Source organism: Lygodium microphyllum, chromosome 11 (genome assembly GCF_053477565.2).
Source record: "Lygodium microphyllum isolate KBCC chromosome 11, Lygodium_microphyllum_v1.1.10, whole genome shotgun sequence".
In the NCBI taxonomy this organism is placed as follows: domain Eukaryota; kingdom Viridiplantae; phylum Streptophyta; class Polypodiopsida; order Schizaeales; family Lygodiaceae; genus Lygodium; species Lygodium microphyllum.
Genome location: NC_141145.1, coordinates 101443223 through 101462027, shown reverse-complemented (window position 1 = coordinate 101462027; position 18805 = coordinate 101443223). Strand labels below are relative to the sequence as shown.

The window sequence follows — 18805 nt, the reverse complement described above, 5'->3', positions numbered from 1 at the left end:
ATGGAGATGTCCAATTGTGTCATATAAGATATAAAAATAAAGTAAACATCATAGAGTATCCAACATAACATAAAAGTCAAACTTTGATGAAGGTAGGCCAATTATTTTAATTACAGAAAATTATTACAGCAAGCTGTCCCCTCTTTTGAGACAACATGAATCATCCAAAAGATCCATCTAGATTGAAAATGACACCATCATAAAAGTGATCTCTCATCCAATGATTGCCATCCTCACCTAGATTGAAAGGTATCCCAACAAAATGGCTATCAAAGATTGGAAAACTATCACCAATCATATGCTACCAGCCACATAGATTAAACGGATATAAGGAATGATGTTCATAATCATCCGGATCAAAAAGAAGCATAATGCCATCATCATCTTCATATGCATCCACGGACCACATTATACTCTGCATCCACATCATACACATCCCCATGATCCTAATACTAACAACCATAGTACTCATGATCGTATACATCCAAGGAAGTATGAAACTCTTATATTGGTTGTAGTAAGCTCATCATGTGATGCACAAAGTCTTGAAGACCTTCATGTTCAACAAAACCATCTACAATCACAAGTGGCTCATGTGGTTCTTCACCTATTATGTCATCCTCTTGTTCACCTTCCTCTTCATTGTCCACTTCCTTATATTCACGCTCTTCCTCCTCTTCATCATCTACACTTCCAACAAGCAAAGAGTTCACTACTGCATTTGTTAAGCCCATGTAAACATGCTGTTCAAACTCATTGGGATGTGGCTCAAAGGAAGTGGCATGATCATTTGAATAGGACTACTCATAAAAGCAATCATGGTTGTCAACTTGATGCTGGCCAAAACTAAAAGAATCTCCATACACGTAACCATTAGCAAGAACCATGCTGCTAAGTAAATAAATCCTCATAAGCATAATCATTAATACGATGCCCATAGTAGCCATGCTGCTGTTCAAGTACATTTGAGCATTGACCACCATCATAACAAGGTGCATAGCATACATGTTTTCCAAAAGTCATTATTAGCAGGTACACTCATCGTGATGCTGTCCATATGATGAAGCTATACAAGAAAATTGACCAAAAGAGTATCCATGAGATGTAATTCCATGTGGTTGCTGCCCAGAATAGTTATCTTGAAAACCATGAATAGAAAGCTCGTTGAGAGTGGAATTTGAAACATAAGGGCTTGATAAACGAGTAGATTGGTCATTGAATGAAGTAACAATGTCAATTAACTGTCAATCTTGGACTCCATTATATGACCAGACTGATCAAACCCTTCAGTTGCACAAAACCACTCTCTTACATCCCTGTCAACAATGCTATCCCAATGATCCATAATCACTGTTTCAACAATATCTTGAGAAGTATGTGTCCAAATGACACAATTATTGGCTCTAAATGAAGCACACAATTTCCCCCACAAGTAGATGCTTCAGATTTACATTAGAATGCGATTGTAAATTTCTGTAGTTGGTTTCTCAAATCTGTCCCAAAGTGCTTCTTAACCCGTTAATGAATGCCATCAAGAGGTAGAAGAAAGTATGTGTCCAAATGACATAATTGTTTTGGAGCATATTTGTAGGCTAGAAACAGTGAACTAGTTTGCTGTCTTGAATTTGGAAACAATATACATAGAAGATGTATCACCTGTAGGCCCACTAATAGTAGTACTATACATATTACAAATTTAAGCATGAGTATCATCCACTAGTCCATCATAAATGACCACATTTTGATTGCCATACCAAGAAGTTGGCTCATCAAATACAACATCTCTGCTAAATAGTGTCTCAATGCATAGAAGGATTGTAGCATTTGTATGCTTTTTTGTCTAGTGCATAGCCAACAAAGACAAACTTGATTCCCTTTGCATCCAACTTCTTAATTTTCTCATTCTTAACCCATTAATGAATGCCATACAAGAGGTAGAATAAATCTGTCCCTAAGTGCTTCTTAACCCATTAATGAATGCCATACAAGAGGTAGAAGAAAGCGTCACTTGTATATTTTGACCAGCTGTCAGTCTGATTCTATGAAGGACTACACGAAGAGGGACTTTGGCAAGTGCTGAAAACCCACCCACAGTCAACCTTCACCCCATGTTTTCTTCTACAATTTCAACAAGTTCACTTAATGCATCAGTTGTTGCTTCTGCTCCTTGAAAGGGTACCAACTCATGAGGGAAATGATGCCAAGAACATAGCCACAGCTCAAAATTTTGGTTCAAACAAGTACAGCTCCAAGTAAAGCCTCGCACGTGATCGTTCTGCTGTAGTATGCCATGCTTGAGGATGAAAACTCTGTCGAGAGGATTGCTGAGAATGGGAACTGGGTTACTGAAATTTCAGCCTAAACAGAGCCTGTTCAAATTTGCCTGTACTTCAGCTTTGACAACTAGCTAGGTGCTTGAAAACACACTGCCTATTAATAGGCTTTGAGTTCTATATTCACACTGAATTATTGGTCCAATATAGGCCTGAAAATATGCAGAATATGTTGATTGTTTTTTGGTTAAGCTTTTTGTATTAGCAATCTCAGATTTGGAACAGGATTGCTCATCTGTGCAGCAGACATGAAGCTTTTTTTTTGTATTTGCAATCTTAGATTTGGAATAGGAAGCCCAAAAGATGCAAGGTACTGGCAAGACATGCTGCACTGCTGTGCTGTGGATCATCCAAGTTGAATCTTAAACATGGCCATAGTGATCAGGGTATACAAATACAAAAGAAAGCTTTGCTTCTTTCCTCCTTGCTACTGGAGCTACTTCTTTGACCAAGTCTGTTAACTCCCTCAAGGTTGCATCATGCATATTTGCACTTCATCTTCAGGTTCCTTACCCCTGACTTTGAAATTGTCAACAGTATGATGTCCAATAGACTGTGCTTCAATGCTAAATACCAAATTGAGCAAACTGTATCCAACTTGACTTGAAGAAGCGAACTGTATCTAGATTTACTTGAAGATGTGATTAAGTTCCTTGTTTATGCAGGAGAATTCTCAAAGGTGAGTTTCTTTTTTTGTCTTTGTTTCCAGAGAGGCTTCTTTTTCTCAAGGTTGAAGGGTCCATATTGGAATAAAAAAGTAAGAGGTTCAGGGCTGACAAAACGATGGAAGAAAGGTCTGGGTGTAAGTGCTGTTGGTCAGGTTTTATCTGGACTATTTTGTGTTGATCAATCCAAAATGTACCAGGGTTAAGTACTGCAGACTTTAATTAAATGTACAATCTCAATTCTTGTTAGTGTGGCAGGATCCAAGTATGCATCTACTAAGAATTTCAAGAAGATAATGATTCACTTCTGCCCTCAGCCCTTTTCGTTGCAACAGGTCCTCCAATGTAGATTCATACAGCCTGCTTGAAGCAATTTCTTCTCGGATGGCTGGTGTAACTTCTTGATTGCTTGAGTCCTTTGATAAAAGTGGCTTTGGAAAGGCAGCCTACAGCATCTACTTGCTTGGTTCATGTAGCACCAGTCCATCTAGACTAGTCCCAAATGCTCAGACAGTGCTACATTCCTAACTCTGTGCTGTGTTTCATTGCCAAAACATCCATTCCAGAAGCCCTTGCCTTGAGTTTTGACAAAAAAGCCTTACATAATCCACATGCCCTGACTCAGAAAATATGCACTTGATGTGAGAACATTTTACTCCAGAAGGTTTGCCTTGAGTCACAACCTAATCATCCTGCATAATCCAAGCACCCTCTCAGAAAATCCCCCCTCCATACCCTGTTTCTCACTGAATCCTCTTGAGAATCGCGCCAAAACAACAGCCTTCATTCAAGAGGCGTACCAGGCGGCAATGCACTAGGCTTCTTATTTCTGATAAGGATCATTGATTTCAACCACAGGCTCAATTTCAGATTGTAAGCAGCTCCTGGACTGAAATCGGATACTTCTTGCCCTGCTTTATCAAAGGTGAATATTTGTTAAGTGCTGGGCAATAGGCAATACTCTGTTCTTGCATATCTAGAACCCCTGTGCTTTATGCACTAATGATGGATTGTGTAGAGGCCATCTTCACCATGCACATTTCACTACTCTAGAGAAGAAGAGATCTCCTAGAGCATATCATTGGCCATCCTACAAAGGGAGGATGGACGAGCAGGGTACAGATGGACTGCTAAGAGGATGCACATTGCCAGAGCAGAGATTGATGCCATGAAGGAAGCCAAATCAGAGTATAGGTTTCATGCAAGGACATCCTTTTGGATCCAATTTGGGGATAGGATTAACATATACTTTGTCTACATCAAAGGGCCAAAGCACTCTAGAGAGTCCTCGGAGACCCAAGAGAGCTGATGGATCCATTTCACAAGGCCCCTTAAAGGGGCAGCAGGTGGCTACACAAAACTAGACAACTTTGCTGGGGTCTACCACTAGGCCCTTATACTATGAGAGGGACAGAGAGACAATATAGCAGAGCACCAAGAGGGTGGTTACTAACAAGATAAGCACAGATCTGATGGCCTAGTTTATAGAGGAGTCGAAGAAGGCACTTCTCGCTAGGCATGTCTATTGAGCTAATACACGCTTTACAGCTGATTAGCATTTTTAAAGAGCCCCAAAACACACTTAATTAATGAGAAATGCAAATTTGGTGCGCGGTTCGAGAGAGTTTCAATGTTCCCCCAAAACCCTAATTTTTAAGGGCATCCTTCAACATCTATAAATAGATAGGCTGCCCACCATTCAGCCTTATTCTTTTGTGCAGGTTTCTCACTCTACCATGCAGATTTCAACAATCAGTCAACTACCATCTACTATCTAGCCATCATTGACTCGAGCCCATCACTATCCAAACCATAGTTGTCAGGTACGAAAGGTACGATTCGATACAATACAATAAAATACAGGAGTTAAGATACGTTATGATTTTATAAGGTACAGTACGATATTAGTGCCAAAAAAAAAATTTAACATGATTTTTTTAAAAACCATAAATCATTAGATGATAGAAAACATGTTTAAAGTGGAAATAGCCATTTAACTACAAAATAATATGAATACATGAGGGTGACCATCATGGTCGCATGGGCTGCACAAAACATGCGATATAACTACAGTCTAGACTCTAGTGTGTCATAGTGGCATCATGCATGTGGATACAATGATAGTAGATACAAAAAAAAAAGAGACCTATGAATCTATGATGAGGCATCACTATCATCATCATCAAAGCCATCTGACTGCTCATCAAGAGAGTCTGAAGATGACTCCTTGTCATCGGATAATGAGACACGCTCATACTAATCCTCACTGATGAGGTTATCATCATCATCAAATAATGGCTCCCTAGGTGGCGGCTGTGTAGGCAAGGGGGAATGTCATCATGCACAGGATGTGAGCTACTAGAGCCCCGCCTTACATATGTTTGTAAGAAACTCAAACCACCCCTTCTCGATGCTGGAGGGCGTCAAATGACCATGCCCCTGCTACCACCTACTCGAACTCCTCGCCCACGAGCATGTTGACTACAAGGGTCATGAGTATCTGCTGCTATAAGCTCTCTATAGAGCTCTCCAAAAATCATCTCCTCCTCATCCACCTCCTAATGTATACTCCAAGCGACAACTTCTAATGATGGCAACAACTAGAAGATGGAGACCGAGGCTGAAATCAAGCGTCAGATAATAGCAAACAGCAAAGGAAAGCTCTATCTGAAATGTCCTCCAAGCTCCACGAACGGGGTGTGGGCAACAAAGATACAGTTTTTGAAACCTGCAAAAACAAGATTGGGCTAAATGGAGAGCAACCCATCTATTTATAGAAAGTTTTGAGACCTCATACCACACACTGTTTAAAAACTCTCTCGAATCATGCACCAATTTAGAGTTTTGATTAATTAAGCATTTTTTAGGCTATTTAAGTGGTTAACTCTGCATGTATTACTTACATTAGCTCAACACCCCCTCTCAGGCCCAAAAATTGAGATAGAAAAGAAGGTCAATCCAAATTTTTGAGTGTTTTGGTTTTTATGTGTATTTACCCCAAGGCATCTCATCCCAAAGCAACCACGGCATTGAACAAAGGGTACATGGTAGCTACCCAATGGCCTACCAAGACTACAAAGGCAATGGTTGATGACAAAGCAAGAGGCTAGTGGTGTATAAAGCAAATATGGTGGATATATGGAGAGGCAAAAACTTTAGTGAAAAGCAAGCTAGCAAGGCTAAGCAAGCAAAGAAAACTGCCTTGAAGACTACCATGTGCTATGTCACGACTATGGTGGATCCAAAGTCAACCACCCAGAAAGACCGAAAAGAGATAAATGAGCGCAAAACAAAATGTCAATGCCTTGGAGTCATACAAGAGGCAATGCAAGTCTGATCATACTCATGTAAAATGATATGCAATGATACCATTTAGACAGTGCTCTTATAGGGAGATTATTTACTTACCCAAGCACCCTTTTACAATCATGTCATCCTTATGATGTGGATGAAAATATAAAAGTATAATATACAATAATGTTTAAAAAAGAAACTATAAACAACATCCTATCACCGCCAAGAGAAGAAAGTCCCCCCCACCTCTCAAAATAAAAGGAAAAGCTAGAGAGAATCACCCTCTCCCCGTTAATCTAAAGAAGTAGAGGAGGGTGTATCCAAGCCGATCCTGGGTAAAATGTACTGCAACACTGACCAACCGCCTTGGTCAATATGTCTGCATAGTTGTCAGAGGAAGGCACAAACTCTAGGCATATGGTGTCTAGCTCAATATGCTCTCTGGTGAAGTGGAACTAGACCTCCACATGCCATGTCTGAGGTATAATGATCAAATTGCCTGCAAAAGCAATGGCACTTTGGTTGTCGTAGTAGACTAGAAGAGTCACATGAAAAGTGTAAAGCTACCAATAAGCTCACTACCTCCATCCCCAAAAAATAAGACAACAAACCAAGGTCTGTCATCTCAAAAGTAAAGTAAAGCTAGGCCTTTATTTTTGCTATGGCAACAGAATCAAAGCTGATGACAAGTAAATCATCTACATATAGCAAGATATAGCTGACCAACTCTGAAGTAGTACGGGCATATAAGTTTGAGTCATAAGCAATAAAATGGTATCCTGAATCCTAAGTAACTCATCCATCCTCTAGAACCAAGACGGCGATGCTTGCTTCAGCCCGTAAAGAGCTTTCCATAAGCAAAAGACATTATCTTTTCCCATCAATAGAAGAAAATCCAAGAGGCTGCTCCACATAGATTTCCTTCTCCAAATAATCATTCTGAAAGGCGCTTTTGACGTCCATCTGATAGATTGGCCAACCGTAGTGAGTAGCGAGTGTAACCAACAAACGAAATGATGTCAATCACACAATAGGAGCAAAGATCTCTCCATAGTCAATGCCTTGCTTCTATCGAAACCCTTGCACCACAAGGCGAGCCTTGTACTTGTCTAAAGTCCCTTTTTAGCTTGCTTCTAAAAATCCACTTTGTCTTGATGACTTTCTTGTGGCTCGAACAATCAACCAAGGTCCAAGTCTCATTTCGGTCAATACTCTCAAGCTCCTTTTCCATGGCCTCTCACCATTGGGAATGCTGAAGAGCCTCTTGCCAATTGTCTGCCTCAGAATGCTCTATATTATCAGTTGTAAACAGCAATGCAAATGAAACCTAAGGTGCAAGCCGAATAAATTGTCTAGGGCTCTCAATAGTGGAATCCAATGGAAGGATCTCCGAATCCCACATGGTCTGCTAGTACCAACAAGCTAATGGGTCACACGGAGGAGGTATGGAAGGAGGAGGTCAAGAATCTGCAGATGGGTTAGGAGCAAATAATAAGTCCAGCTTAAATGACATTATCTCGAAAGAAACAATGTGAGAAAAGAGCACAGAATCTGGTACAGAAGACAATACAATATCCGTCTCATCAAACACCACATCTCTCCTACCGATCACCTATCAAGAGATCGGCTTGGGGACTGAGCTTGTCTATTTTATCATCAAGGATATTCGTGTAATTACTATATGCTCATCCTAAAATAGTAAGAGACACAACTTTTGAAACTTCGATCATTACACTCAAAATAGAGTGGCCGTGTGTAGAGCTATAGGATATGTTTTTAATGCTTCAGGGAAGTAAAATACTTATTGGAAGGTGTAATGCTTCTCTTAATCTCACAAAAAATAAAGAAAAATACAACTATTGTACCACAATCGAACACCAATTGAGGATATCCATCGAAGTGTTAACAACCCCAACCCAAAGGACACTCATGGAGCTCTACTACGAACAACATAGAGTATGCAATATTCGTGATGGTCTGGCTCCTACACTCTACAACTCCATTCTGTGACGAGGAGTTGGTAGAGGTGAGCTGGCGTGAAATACGATGCTCCAATAGAAAGTAGGAAAACTCATGGGAGGTGAACTCGCCACCATTTTCACTCTTTATGTATCCTACATGACAACTAATCTGGTTATGCACCAACAACACCCAAGTAGAAAACTATGTGAAGGGCCAAGGCATCGAACTTATTCTTCTAAGTCAAAAATTTTCCTATACTTCATCACTTGTATGATGTATACTAGCTTGTCATTCAACAAAGCAAAAAGGTTAACTAAGCCATTGGCTCAATGATTGATTGCTCGTTCTACTTAATCATCAAATTTTCAATCGACGTTGTAAATTAATCATCACACTGCCATACACAAATCCAATATGAGACATCCGAGGCACAATAAAAAGCAAAGGTTTTTCATTACATGTTGAAGTTCACAAAGTACATTGCATTACAGTGTGTTACAAAAACTTTAGGCCCTTGCCAGCTCTTATCTCTCTCTCCTCTTATCCCTTTAGCTAAATAAATGGCTCTCTGCATGATGGTCACTCGCTTGGCATGAATCATCCACAAATATGCATCCTCAAAAAGGGTAACAAAGTACACTTCTATCAATCCACAATCAAAGAGAAGTATAGTGCACCATTCAAGGAGGTGGTGGATGTTGGCCCACAAAGATCAACATGAATCAATCTAAGAGCTGCCTCACTCTATGTGTAGACTACTGAGGGAATGGGATACGATGTTTACAAACATCCCACAATAGCTTCGAGCAAGGAAGGCCATCAACCATCTATCAACGTAACAACTCATAAAGAGAGTCGTATCCAACATGTCCTAAGCAAAAATGCCAAAGGTGCTAAGTGCTCATAGGCTCACTACATTAGGCTCCCGTCTAGTGGCTGAAACCTAGAAGCAGTGGAACTCAGAGCCCTCAATAGTCAGCTCAGAAAGAAATTGTGTCACATGGTACATTCCACCAGGTTGTGCCTCACTACAAGCAATCACTAAACCAATCTAAGAGTCAAGGATCTCGATTGTGGTTGCTATGAAGAAGACTGCTCAAGCCAACCAGCAAAGCTGCTAACAGATAACAAGTTCACCCCTAGTTGGGAAATATAGTATACATCATCCAACATAGCGCGATCCGAGCCTTGGTTAGTGGCAAAACCGACACAACCATGAGCCTGAATCATGACTGAGAAGTCATTCCCAACTCAAGCATGAAGCGTGGATGGCTACAAGGTCTCATGAAAGGAAAATGTCCGCAATGGGGGTCATATGATGGATTGCTCCATTGTCGACAATCCAAGGAGTAGCTAAAGTACTCAGTTGTGATAAGTGGGCTTTTACAATCACCTCGTCAAGAGACAACTTGTAAATGTGGACGAGACTCGCATCCTTGAAGATGATACGGGCCTCTATAGACCAATCAGACAATCCCTCTGGCGTTGAGAACATTGTCGACTGTTATGGTGGCTGACTAGTGGCAGTGTGGATCTGCCCTCGACGGCACTGCCCCTACTGAGGGTTGCCACCACCCTACCTCCCCTATTGGACGTTACCTTACTGAGGGGTAAAGACCTGAGTCTTAGATTTTGGTGTTGTGCCTAGTGCCTTTGATCGACACTTGTCAAAATGGCCAACCTTCTAGCAATGTTGACAATACTAATTTTTCTTTGGTAATCTACCACCCAGGTTTCAAAGAGGGCTCAAAATTTCCTTGGGTCTCACTAGTTTGGTTTTGATTTTGTTTTTGAGTTTGTTTTTTAACGCAGTAGCTAACACTCAAATTCATAGAATGTGGGCATGGTGGGCTGTGAAATACTCAACCAACTTGACTTTCAAGTCATCCGATCAATGAGTTTAAAGTTATGGAGCTTAGGGTCCAAATTGATGTGATGGGTCCTATCACAAGCTGCATAACAGTCAATCAATGTGCCCAGCGCTCACATACTAAGTCAAAATGTTGAAGCTATGAATGAAATTCAAGTAAGAGACCTTGCATCAAGTAAACAATAGCGGAGATATTTCTAGCCTTCCATGAGCAAACAACCTTGTGTAGAACAAGTGCGGAATCAAGTTGGGTTTCAAACCCTACACAAGATTCCATCGGTTCTAGGAGACAAGGACATATCTCATCAAGTTTGACCAAGTACAGAAGCTAAATCCATTAAAACGAGTATTGTCATAAAAGGCATGTTTAACTTATAAGGACAAAAACCATGAGGTAACAAATAAGTGGAATAGGATGAAGGTAATGGAGGGGGATAAATAGAAGGGAAGGTGGGTAGACAAAAATAAATTGATCATGTCCAATGGGTGCCAATTGATCCAAAGGCACTAAAACATGAATGCTTCCATAAATTGCTAGTGGAGGTGGAGGTGCTGGTGGAGGTGGAGGCACTAGGACATGTAAGCCTTCTCCATAGATCAACTAGGATACAGCAAAATGACCAGAAGGCCTACTAGGTAATGCCATGGAGGCAAACTATAGTACCAACTAATCCACACTCGGAGAGGGCTGGGTGGCATTTCCAAGCCATGAAAAACCCAAAAGTGTGGAAATGGGAGAATGAACCTCCATCACGGAGATACCACTTGGCTGAGAAAAAGACAAGGTCCTAAAGGCTAAAAGGCATGCCTAAGGGGGAAGGACCCCCCGGTGTGATATGAGAAGACATATATGATGCACTTAATTGAGACTAAAAGCAAGGTGTAGCGGGACTAATGGGTAGGATGGATGGAACGTTAAATGGATTTGTCATTTGCGTTTTTGTTAAAAATGCATTAGGTTCCTTTTGTTCATTAAATGCAAATGATGAAGAAGATGAATCATCATATTTACCATGAGATATAGCAACAAAAGGAAAAGATGGAAAGGAGCACTCGCTATAGATTCTTAGAATTTTTGTTTATCTTTTCTTGAGTGCAACCGAGAGAACCTATCCTCTTCAAGGCTAATGAACCAATACTTACTTTGAAGAGTTCCTTCATCATAAGCATCTCCAATATCTTGCAGAAAAGAGGAAGTCAAATCAAAAGATTGAATACTAGCATGCATATCTAACATAGGAGTGAATGAAGATGAGGTGTGTGGAAAAGATGAAAAAGATGAAGATGGTACTAGTGAGGAAAATAGCTTGTACTCCATGCCAATTTCCACAGAAGGATGGCTAGACCTTTGGTAAGGATGGCTAGTCCTTTGTGAAGCTTCCATCCTTCCTAAAAATCATTAGACCGATGCACCAAACCTAAAGGGGAAAACTCAAATTTACCTTCAATCTACTGTTGAGCTCGATACATGAGAATAAGATCATATTCCACTCCTGAGATCTTGTATGATCTATGGACTCCATGGTAGTTCGAAGACTCTCCAGCCATATCGAATGGAGTAAGCTGTGAAGTCCACTCCGTTGTGTGTCCAATGTGCTAGGCTCAGGAGCATCATGATGATATGGTGAATATGTGTTCAAAGTCATCTTGCCCTCTTGGTATTCTTGCTTCTTGTAAAGAGCTTTCAGATCAAAGGCCAAGGTTTCATGGAAGAGAACCTTACTCTAGTACCATGTGAAGAAAAATCCTAAAGCATAAACTCAAAAGAATACAGTTAGGGTTAGGGTAACTCATAGACAATTAGCACAATGGAATTTGAATGAATAACTGAATACTGAATATACAATGCTCATGCAGCAAACAAACCGTGCAAGAATGAAAATTGTGCCCCGAACTCTCATGTCTCAAGGACCAAGGCAAAGGTGTTGAGTGGGAGACTATCGTACTTCTCACGGATCTCGAAACGCAACAAAGGTAGCCTCCAAGAGTCAAACACTAGCAAACGCAACTGTGAAAGTTGAATCTAATGCAAACAAGCAATGAGGGGAGAGAAATACTAAAAACGCAGTTACCTGAGGAGAGAGAAAAACTGGGCAACTGAGCAAGAAGTGATAATGACAACTCGAGAAGAGAGAAACTCAGCAAATACCAATGTCACAATGATGGCAACAGTGTGTGGATGATGGCGACAACTCCAATAAGTGACAATAAACACAAACTTCAAAGGGCTAGGCAATAGCTCTTGATGACGGGAATAGCCAAAAGACGGAGACAAGGGCCAAAATCAAGTGCAAAATAATAGCAGACAACAAGAGAAAGCTCTGACTAAGATATCCTCCACAAACAGGGTGTAGATAGCAAAGATACAACTCCTAAAACCTACAAAAACGAGATTGGATTAAATGGAGGATATCTTGCCTATTTATAGAAAATTTTGGGACCTCATACCACACATCGTTTAAAAACTCTTTCAAACTGTGCACCAATTTAGGGTATTGCTTGATGAATTGGGATTGTCTAAGTGGCTAATTCAACATGTAATACTTATGTTAGCTCAACATGGGGCAACCAAAGTGGCGTCTACATGAGGATTTTATGTGGGTTCCGCATGAATCATGGTGAGATAACTTGGATGCCATGTAGCGATTGACATTACCACTAGCTAGAACCTCTCATCTTGAGCATAAGACAAAACATTCTTTATTGGAGGTTAGCGAGACCCTCGCTAGCAAGGAGAGTAGTGGTTATCAAATAGGTTCTTCTTGCAACCATGCAGTACGTCACTTCCTATTGGGCATTCTCCGAGTCATGCATCGGCCAAGTGAAGCACCTTACTAGGAATTTTATTTGGTCGAGAGGAGATGGGAGCCCAATCAAAGTCAAGGTGGCTTGGGATGTCATCATATAGCCTAGATCTAGAGAAGCATTGGGGATCATAGACTCTAATTGTCCAAGTAAAGCCTTACTAACTAAGCTCATTGTTAGGGGTCTACTTCCAAGTGAGGAGCCTTGGAAGAAACTTATAATATGGAAGTTCGAGGCTATGACAACTATGCTTAGAGAACTATGGCAGCCTAGCATTCATTGTTTTTTTCAAGAGAGAGACCTAGGAAGGAGCTTTGAGGTTAGATTCACAACTGACATTGTCAAAGCATGGAGATCTATATCATCAAGGCTTCACCAACTACCTCCCACTAGAGCTAAAAGAGAAGAGGAGACAGCCTCTTTTCTTTCATCACTACTTGAGATCACAATCGAGCCACATTCTTCGATAGAGGACATACTTATTATGTGGAAGATTCTCTTTATAGATCATTGCATCACTCGCAGATTGGTTTGCATTCCAAGAGCTATTGTAGGAGACTCAAAGACAGAGACTATAGGGTCTCACAAGAGCTAGAGCTACAATTGAGGCCATGGCAAAGGGAGTTCCACAAAATTGGCAAACTAATACATGCACTTCTTAAACTTGGATCAGTCTCTTCTCTATAGGAGAGAATCTTTTAGTAGTCATTACGACTAGCGGAGATAAGTTATTCTTCTCTATGGCTGCCTTTGGAAAGAGGATCTTGACCACATGACATTCATTGGATTTTCCAAATAGAGGATCAAGGTAGTGGTGCACTTGAAGAGGAACTAGCACATTGACCCAGACTCCGCCACCTATCTTATAGATGGATGGAGATACCGAGCTTACTAGAGGGCCTCTGCACAGATTACGTTGGGATCCAAGAGAGTAGGTATGGAGGGATCTGTTCCTTGATAGACCTTGTGATGTGGCCTTCTTTGGCTACACTACTAGGCTAGGGAGGAGGATACAAATGAGTAGGATTAGAGCACAAACAACCACCCACCATGGCACAAAGAGGAAATCTCAAATGAGTTCTTATATGATTTTTGGAGGAGGCCACATGACACCTTTAGGCATATGAAGATAACTTTATTCCTATGGCTTGTAGCTCACAGGAGCTTGGCAGTTGGCACTTGTCTTGGATATGACAAGGACCCAACAGCATGCATGAGATGCAACGAGCCAAAGGGGACACAACGACACTGGCTATGGGACTATACTATAGCCCAAGATATGGAGGAGAGCCCTCAAGATGATATTTCATGGCAACCTTGGGGACAGCTTGGGTCACAAATAGAGGCCTAGCATGTGGCTATGAAAACACTCAAGAGAGTTTTTCTTTTCTCATCATTGGACAACACTTGAGAAAGATTGCACTCTAGACTACTCCTAGGTGCACAGAACCCAAGGATACTACCACAGATGAAAGCTAATCGCTAGCATCATAGCGAGGATGTACACCTAGACCACAAGATGTAACATGTATCCACAATAGAGACTCTAGCGAGGATATGGATAAAGATCATCCACACTCTTCAAGGGAGATGAGAGATGATACAAGGCAGCCCTAAGAGATTGAGAAAGGAAAGAGAGGCCTTCCTGTGAACATGGAACTCGGGCACTTTCTTCCATATCACCCCTAAAATAATTTGGCATTATAGCCCACCTAATTGGTTGTTCATACAACCATTGCTTTGTGATGTACTTCATTACTCTTTACATAGTTACTTGTACTTTGTATTTTGCCTCAGGTTTCTCTCCGGGGTGTTACTGACAAAATTTCTTTTCTTGGGGGTTTCAAAGTAGCCTGGCAGGTAGAGTATGGTCTACGTGTCCTAGATCTAGAGTATCTGGTTGACAAAATGGCAGCAAAATGGATTGCCAGATGTATACTTAAGCGATTTCTAAGATTGGGTCATTTTACTCCATAGAAGTGTGGGTCACGTCTATCTCAAGGACTACAAAAAGTGGAAGAATCTAAATGTTATCACTGCTGCCTTCTCCAAAACTCAGATTTGTAGATAAGGCCTCAAATCTGGTCAAGAATATGTGGAATTCCTCGTTTTCTCTTAAGGAAAAAACAACCCTGATTAAAAGCTCAACTTTACCCTCTTGTAGTCTTGCAAGGACTCAATACGATTCAGCTTCTCTTGTGAGAAAAACCTCAACCATTTGTTGAAAGAAGCCCACAAAAATTTTGAAATGGGAGTACAAGAATGGGAAGATCTCTGAGATTTCAAAATACCAAACTAGCCAAGTCCACAATATATTAAGGAAAAATATCAACTCGAGACCAATGAGTTCAATGTTGGTCCTCCAAAGGATTGGTTAGGGGAAGCCTAATCTTGCAGAGGGTATCCGATTAGGGGCCAATTTAATTCCAGATCCCCCTTTGCCTAAATTCCAGCCCATTGAAGCAAAAATATCCACCCTTTTATGACTCATAATGCTCAAAGCCACCTAGATAGGAGAAAGAGCTATGAAGATAGGGATGGGGAATGGAGTTTGCCCAAGGTGTGAAACAAGTCTTGAAACCATCTCTCACCTCTTCATGTCTTGTAAGTACAATGAAGACTTTCTAACTCTCCTTAAATTATATTATTATTACTAGGCCTTCCTATTCATACACCATCACATGGAAGGAGGAGTTGCTACTTGGAGAATCCAGTGGCCTCTTCACAGAATTTTAAAATGGGATGAGGGTCCTAATTCTCTGGAATATCTAGTTACAGAGAAAAGAAGCAGTTGTTTCAGGGTCATTTTTCTTTTTTCCTGTTCTCAGTAAGATGGACATTTTTGTGGCAGGTTGGAAATGAAAAAAAGGCCTCATCAAGCATGCAATGAAACTTAGGAAAGGGCAGTAGGGAGACCCCAAGAAAGCCGAGTCAAAGTGAAGCAAGGAATGGCAAACATACTCCTATGCATCAAAAATGCTGCAGCTGAATACTAGTCTGTTCATGATTCTCTCTACTGTGATTAGTCCATGCACCATAGCAACTCCTCTTTCGCTAATCCTGTCCTCACTGAACAAGTTTATGTACAGCTCCTCAACCAGCTTCACTCAACTTACTGTTCTTCCTGTACTCATTTATACATGGTCTGATAAGCTATGGGATTGCTCCTTATGATAAGTGGGATCTGGTTTACACTGAATCCATACCACTTTTGTTGACATGTATCACACGCTTTTTAGTTAATATATTTTACAGCATTTTCACCTGAAAAGAAGAAGAAAGTTAAAGTACATTGGCCTGGAATAGTTAGTTGGCTTAAGTGCCTGATGGATGGTTGGCTTAAATGCTTGATGGATGGATATTGCTTCTAGTTCCAAGCATTGGTCACATAGCAATAAAAATCATGAAAATTTTACTTATGAAGCTATGTAAGTAGCCTATGTTGGCATTTTAGCTAGTCCTACTGTAAGCTTTTGCATACCTTACTCTATTAAGATACTAAAAAGGCGTTTAGGTAATGGGAGGTACCTTTGGGATACTTGCAACATGGAAGCTGGTTGCACCATGCGATAAAAAAAGAACTGTGAGCTCTTTCAGATTTGCTATCCAAGGAAAGACCTGCTCCATGAAGTGTGGCTCGTCCAAAAAATCTATGCCTAGCTTTTAAGAGATGTATGCTGTGGCAATGCTTGGTGTTAGTTGGAAAAAGGAAGTCCCCATAGAAATCTTCTAATCTGTTGAACCTAAACCTTTTAATATGAGATATTGACAACGTTTTCATTTGAGAAGGGGAAGGATAGCCCTGCACTTCCTCCTCCTTGCTCTTGATGCAGATCTGCCCCAGCTGTCTCACCGCGGCCGCAGATCAGGAATAGATAAGCATGTAGCTCCCTCCTGGGAGCACATTGGCAAGTTATTCTGTCAACATTTCCTCCAGATGCTTGCACCCCCACCCATTGTCCAGGAAGATGCAGACCCGCTTCTTGTCTGAGTGTAGTTTTGCTAAGAGGCATTTTAGCTCAGATCTGCCATGAGCTGCGGAGGAGAAACTCGATTTAGTGCCACTTGGAGATGTGTGAAGGTGGCAGTGTCATCCCCACTTCTATGGTGGCTATCTTGTGCAACTCTGGTGCGGTAACATGCGTCAACTGGTTAGATTCAACTAAGCAAAACACTGTAATAACCAAAAGCAAACTTTGTCGATTTGAAATTGGTGTCACAAACTGAAACACATCTGCAGATTAACTTGGCAGTTTTGCAGTTTTCGCGTTTTATACATGAAACTAATTGACTGAACAAATCAGGCGTGATACCATTTGTAAAAATTTACATAAACGGACAGATCAGGGGACAGTACAGATCCAGGTGCAGGCCTCCTGCTCAAGTCGTCCACCGCCACTGAGACCTTGAGTAGTGTTTCAGTGATGTGGCCAATATCGTGTTGAATGTCATATGGGACCGATCGCAGGCCCTCAAGCCGGCGGAGCTGCAGCTCCACATGTCGCAGTTTGTTGGGCAGTAACGCTGCTGCTGCGGGATTGTCGTGCACTTGCGGGCCAAAGTCCACCAGAAAGAGAAGGGATTGAAGGACTCTTTCTGGCGGACTCCGGCCTGCAGGCGCACGAAAATACCGGGCACCGGGCTGAACGTCGCTGACGCGCTAGCTCGCCGCTGCATTCACAATAATGTCACAAATTCATACGGATTGATCAGTAGTAGCACATTATTGTCGCCGTCGTCGTCAGGAAGAGATGAATTATGTTCATCTGCAATCTACTTGCCGGGCCGATGCGATGTTGATGTGATTAAATGGGAGATATGTTTGAGTGCTACCTGGCGACGGATGTCCTGGAGGTGCAACTGAGGAGTAGCGCTGATAGTCCCCTGCTGCCCAGGCACGGCTACTACGAAGAATGAGGAGGAGAAGGAGATGATAATTGTTCCGAGTGTAGAAGGAAAGCAGGACTTTAGGGATCGCGTATAAGGCCCGTTACACACCAGGTCCTCAACTCCCAGTTGTGCGACACGGGCCAATCACAGGCCTGGATATCCAAAAAGGGCAGCTTGCCCTTTACACGCTCCTCACGACCAAAGAGGCCTGCTTGGGAAGCATTCAATACCTTCCCCGCCCTGTTTTGGCCTTGAACACGGTGGGGCCCTGATCAGGATAATTGAATTAAGCAGTAAATATTTACATAAGACCATCAGGTCAGCATTAAAAATAACAAACATGAAGGAAAGTCTATAGTCTATAGTGACTCTAACATAGAAATGTCACACAAAAAGTATAGTTGGTGTGGAGCAAACAATATCCAGCCAGGGAGCAACAATATCGGGAAGAACCAGATCGGCAGACACCATAGAGGTGATTTGCCAAAACACTAAACCCCAAATTCAGGCCACATGATCATGAATACCAGATACTGAATCAAAAATAAAGGCATTCCGAGTATGCCAAATATGCCACGAGGCTATACCATTTAAGGAAATGGAAAAGGCAGGAATAATCTGAACTCAAAGAGGTCATCTTCCCCAAGATCCACAAACAAGCTAATATCCGTTGTCGAGTCAACGAGGACCAGACATGGAAAATAAAACTCCAAATCTGTCTTGCAACATGGCAAGAGACAAAAAGATGAAGCACTGTCTCATCACATATAGTACTGAATATACATCACCCAACAGAGATCTTACGAGCACACAGCACATTCCTAGTAGCAATAAGTAGCCTCCACATAAACACTTTTTACTAATACAAAACCTTAGATTTCCAAAGTTGGATGAATCTGTCTTGCCACTTCTTTTTGCTTTCCCGAGAATGCCATACTTTATTCTCCTTATTCATGACTCATCTATTGGCCTCTACCATTTGATGA

General features: G+C 41.4%; 1 long non-coding RNA gene across 3 annotated transcripts; it reads right to left on the bottom strand.

Annotated features, from left to right (window-relative positions):
• Positions 1–141: 141 nt before the first annotated feature.
• Positions 142–17899, bottom strand: LOC148029162 (uncharacterized). 3 transcript variants are annotated; one of them, XR_015692387.1, is made up of 4 exons: positions 17763–17899; positions 17287–17600; positions 16458–16964; positions 142–5726 (listed from the first exon to the last, which is right to left on the bottom strand). It is a non-coding gene; the product is annotated as an uncharacterized LOC148029162 (long non-coding RNA). The 3 variants fall into 3 exon arrangements; XR_015692385.1 differs by having other exon boundaries at positions 16458–17600; XR_015692386.1 differs by having other exon boundaries at positions 142–3909; positions 16458–17600.
• Between the last annotated feature and the right edge of the window lie 906 nt (positions 17900–18805).